We start from the raw sequence: 5,562 nt of genomic DNA, 5'->3' as shown, positions 1-5,562 counted from the left end.
GCAATGCACAATCTAGGTGTGCAAAGGAAGAAAGAAGGTGGAGTTCAGAACAAGGATTGGCTATCTGTTGCCTTTGATTGCGTCCCGTCATGGCTGGGGGTAGCAGTAAAAATACTGGTGCCTGTTATTGTATTCTTCTTGGTCCTCTTCTGCACATGCCATTTGGGTATCCGATGTTGTGTCAATTTAGTTCCTAATAGTGCAAAGATGATGGTATCAATTGGGGGATCTAAAACACCTTGCCATACAATAAACAGCAAAACTCAAACTAATATTTCTGGGGTTGTAGAGATGTTGGGTGGGGATGAGTTTGTTACTGTAGAAGTAACGAAAGGGGGGAATGTTGGGAAGGAACTAGGGTCCTCCCTCACCAAGCACTTTAGAATTAGGCAAGACTTCTTTTGGGTGCTAAAATGGGGAAGGAGCGGCACTGGGAAGGCTTTTTCATGCAAATAAATAATATACACAGATATGGGTAGGCACTGAAAAAAGGTAGTTATTGTTTAAATATAAGGCACAAGTAATTATTAGTTGAATAGATTTGTAATGTCAAATCCTATGCATTTCTAAATCTTAGTACGGCATGAGTCAAAAACTCTCCCTCTCTTCCTGGAAAGAATGCAGCCTGTGCTAAAATTGGACTACAGGCTTTGCAGTGTTCGTGCTAGCACTAGCAGCACAAATTCACTGACTAGCTGTCTGCGGTATGTCAAGAGCCCATGCATGCTAAAATGGGTTTTTACATGCTTGATGCACATAATGCAGAATTATGTGCATATGGTTTAAAAGGAGATTAAAGGACCAGATAAAAACATGAGTAGAATGAGTGAAATATGGAGGGAATGACTGGAAAATGTTTTTGTATATAAAATAGTCACAGGTAGCAAAATGAAGGAAAGCATGACCTACAGTGCATTTTTGCACAGGCTAGCAGATGTAAAGTAGCATGTCCTGACAGAAATCGCTGACAATGAAGAAAGGAAGACTTTGGAGCCTCCCTTGTATGGAAGCAGGACGGTTTGGGATGGACACATGGCCTGTATCCAGTGACACAACTGCAACAAGCCAGGAGAATACAAACCCGTGCCTGGCATCACTGTGGCAGGAAAAAGGAATGGATGAGGGACAGAATAAGACTGTTCAGGCAGCAGAGTTCTTTGCTACCATCCTCATTTCTGTAAAATTAAACTTGTTATCCTTGAAAGATAGACTCTTGGCCTTCCTTCCCTAGAGGGGTGTATTTACTCTGGAAGAAGTACGTGTTTTTAACACACCTTATTCCTGCGCCACAACTGTATGTAAATAAGTTCAAAATTGCCATGTATTTGTAATCCAATTAGATTTATTGTGGCCCTTTCTGACTACATGTATTGCAGCATTATCTATGCCTTTTTCAAATCAGGGCATCTTTGTAATCCTTTGCCGTTTTTCATATTGGCATGGTAGCAGAATTGTTGAAGTAGTACAGGGTTAAATCCCATCTGAAAGTATCTGGTGCTTGCGTCTCGCGTCGACACTCTGCTGAGGAGTTCCCTGCCTAACCAAAGGTAAGGGAACACATTCTAACACAGGATAACAGTCCCTCACACTAAGCAACAAATAAACAAAGAAAGTATATGGCAATATCACATGACATGAACAATATTCACAGTTTCTAAATGACCTTCTAATGTCCTGGGTAATTTCCCTTCCTCAGGATTCAAAGTCACTTCTTCAAATGTTCAACCAAAGAAAGAAATGTCTTAAATCAGTTCTTGAAAGGTCAGAGTAAACGTTTATTAACCAAAGTTCAACTGACAACAAATCTCTTCTCCTGTGTGAAAGATTCACTTTTCACTTCAAGAAAAATAGCACCAATGCAAATCCTGGCCTCAATGCTTTGCCATCTCTTCAAGACGATTTGTCACAGTTCAAAAGAAAATGCAATAGCCACACTGTTAGTAACATATAGTTCTTGGTCAACAGTTAGGAATTCTTTAGATACAGTCTTTAGCATTCACAGTGGTTTATTTGTCAGGATAACTTATCAGTGCTGCTGCTTCCACTTCAACATGTTCAAGACCCTCTGCAACATTCAAAAGGTTTTCTTGGGCCTGGGACGCCGCTACATCCAAATCTCTCTCCGTAAATACCCCCTTCGGTCTTCTAGCAACAACTCTCAGCAGATAAGATGCTTCTCCAAGCAGAGAGTGATAGGTAGAACTTTCTCTTCCCCAGGAGCCTCCCTCTGGAATGGCCTCCCTGCCCCTCTCAGACTTGAGCCGGATCTCCTTATGCTCTAAATCTTCTCAAGACCCTCCTTTTCTCTTCTTCCTTCCCTCTCCCCTTCCCCCTGTTAATGTCCACCTCTGCCGCATTGGCTGGCTGCCTGGTTCCTTCTGATTCATTTAGGGCACCAGGCCCTCTTCGCCCAGTCTACCCCAGCACCTCGGTCTCCCCTGACCCTAACCTGCACTTGCGATTGTGGGCTACCTCCCCCTGCACTAGCCTTGCCCATCCAGTCCATCCTCGCACTTAGCATGTGGACCTTCATTCCCCTGCACTTTCTGCATTCAGTGGCACTTGTCCACCTGGCCTCACCTCAGCACTCGCCTAGCCCAGTGGCCTTCTGTCAGAATTCTCCGTCTGTTGTCCCCGTGGTGTAGAAGTAGAATTCTTCCCAATAATGTACCCCTCTAAATGACTTTCCAAACATGCAGAGGTGTTAATTAATTGAAAGATTGGACCCAGCGACACACCAATGGCTGAAAAGGAATGCAATGCACAATTTAGTAGCTGGCTATGAGTTGATAAGCATATGACCAAAATATTAACAGAAACTGACCTGTGCAGATTCAAGAGATGAACCACTGAGTAAACGTAATACAAGGAGGAAGAGGTATGGATGGTATGAGCTTAAATCTGCAAAAACACACAGTTTGATCAGTACTGCAGACTAGAAACAGAAAAGAGAGAAGGATCAAAGGTTAAATAGTTCTTACCAACAACTGGGTCCGTATGTGTTCCAAATGAAAAAGTCTTGACTTGACAGCAGGTCCTGAATCCTGAACCGAGGACGGCACGAGGACGCCTAAAGTTCACCAAGACACCCTAACCTGCCAGCAAGCGGATGCCTACAGAGCAGACACGTATAAGCAGTCTCTAGTTCATGTGTCTGTAGGGTCCTTTAATACGCTGGCAAGGGTTCCTGATATCCAATAAGACAGAGAGTAGGAGGAGCTGGAGGTAAGTGTTCTGAACCCCGCAGGTTGATGGCAAAGTTGTTTGAATAGAACGGGAGGGATGCAAAGGAATTGGGCAGCGTCAGTAGTAAATGGTAACGAAGCCAATCCAGAGAGCAAAGCAGGGTCTGATGAGTTGAGACAACAGGCAAAGGAAAAACCAGGAGAGTAGGAGGAGCTGGAGGTAAGTGTTGTGAAGCCCACAGGTTGATGGCAAAGTTGTTTGATTAGAACGGGAGGGATGCAAAGGAATTGGGCGGTGCCAGGAGTGAATGGTAATCAGCAGTTGCAATGGACGGTATGCAGCGTCTGCAGTAAGAGTTCCGGAATACCACCAGCCATCGACTGTACGGGTGAGAGATAGGCGGCAATAGAAGAGTTCCAAAAGTGTATCCGATTTCAGATGAAGGCAGGCGTAACAAGATCGAAGGGCAAAGCAGAGGCAATCCGTTAAACGGTCCGGGTCAAGGCATTGTGCGAACGAAGAAAAAAAAAATCACAATAACGAAGCCAATCCGGAGAGCAAAGCAGGGTCCGATGAATAGGCAAGGGAAAAACCAGGACAAGTCGTAAGGCCAGCCAAATTCCGTAACAGGGCAAGAAGCAGAAAAACAAGGCTTTGAGGTACATACACACATTCAGAAGCAGAGAGCCAGGGAAAGGAGGGGTTAGATAAGGACTATGTCACATGATGCCGTAATTACAGAAGTAACGTCTTACGCTGAAACAGCAGACGCCACCGCTTCCATGGCAACCTCCAGAGACCAGGAAACGAAGGCTTCAGCACGCTGGTTCTCTTGCTGGAAAGAAGGGGTCTAGATCGGCGAAGACCATTGTGAGTGCCGGATCTAACCCTAGTAGGTCTTCCAGCTCCAGATAGCTGATGTCTACCGCTATGAATCCTGAGAGTTTCCTCCCCCAAAGGGAGACACCCTCTCCTGGAGGACCAGAATTTAGATAGCAGACTAGGAGCATGAATATTAGCAGCAGGCTCCCAGGTTCTGTCCTCAGGACCGTAAACCTTCTAATCCATGTAGTACAAACGCACCCCTCTAGAAACCTTAGTGTCCAAAATCTTGTGCACTTCATACTCCTCGTTACCATGTACATGAACCTGAGGGGGGCGTATTTGAATCCTGGTAGGATGGAAGGGTTTGAGGAGAGAAACATGGAAGACCGGGTGCACCCTCCAGTGTTTCGGAAGTTCCAGACGCACCCATACAGGGTTAATCAGATCTTTCACTACATACGGACCAACATAATGGGGCAAGAGAGATCTCCGACCAGGAAGGCGCAGATTTTTTGTGGATAACCGCACTTTCATGCCAGCCGAGTAAACAGGCGCTGGAGAACAGTGGGCTTCAGCAGACTTTTTGGTACTTTCTTGAGCATCCATCAACTTACGTTTAGCATCCCTATGTATGTCAGCCAACTGGAGAAAACAGGAGCGGGCAGCTGGATTATTGGATTGGACAGGAGGTGTTAGAGGCAGAGAATGAGGATGCTGACCATATAGGGCACAAAACGGTGAGGAGTGAATGGAGGTATGAAGAGAGTTGTTGTATGCAAATTCTGACATTATTACTACTGATAGCCATGTTTCCGGAGGATGTAACGTAAGACATCTTAGATATTGCTCAAGAGTGGCATTCAAGCGCTCGGTTTGGCCATCCGTTTGTGGATGATAGCACTCGAGTATCTTTCATCTATACCGAAGGATGCAGTGAGGGCCCTCCAGAAGTGTGACGTGAACTGGGATCCATGGTCTGTGATAATAACCGTAGGTAGACCAAATAAATGAAACACGTTCTTTAGAAAAATTTCCGCCAAGATAGGAGCAGAAGGGAAACCCTGACAGGGAACGAATAAGGCCATTTTTGTGAGATAATCGACCACTACCCATATAGTATCAAAACCCTTCAGATGGGGCAGCTTGACGACAAAATCTATGGAAATCATGGCCCAAGGAAGATCTGGAATCGGGAGTGGCTGTAACAACCCAACAGGCTTGGTAGGGATGTTTTTACACTGAGCGCAGATGGCCCATGCGGCTATGTACTCCTCAATTTCGTTCTTTAGGGTAGGCCACCAACACCATCGCTGCAAAAGATCCATAGTCTTCCGTATACCTGGATGTGCCACAATCACTGAATCATGGCCCCATTGCAAGGCTTTGCGTCAAGTAGGCCGGTCCGGCAGAAACACCCGGCCTTGTATTTACAGAATAGACTGAACTACGTCTAGGTTGTACTCTCGAATTTCTGCAGGGTTTGTTTTCAACCAGTCCGAGATAGAAGCTCGTACAGAAGGCTGTAATGTGCATCTACAAACAACCTGATGC

This window comes from Ambystoma mexicanum, chromosome 2p (assembly GCF_040938575.1).
Source record: "Ambystoma mexicanum isolate Mex_15411 chromosome 2p, UKY_AmexF1_1, whole genome shotgun sequence".
Classification (NCBI taxonomy): domain Eukaryota; kingdom Metazoa; phylum Chordata; class Amphibia; order Caudata; family Ambystomatidae; genus Ambystoma; species Ambystoma mexicanum.
Note: the sequence above shows the minus strand (reverse complement) of the source record.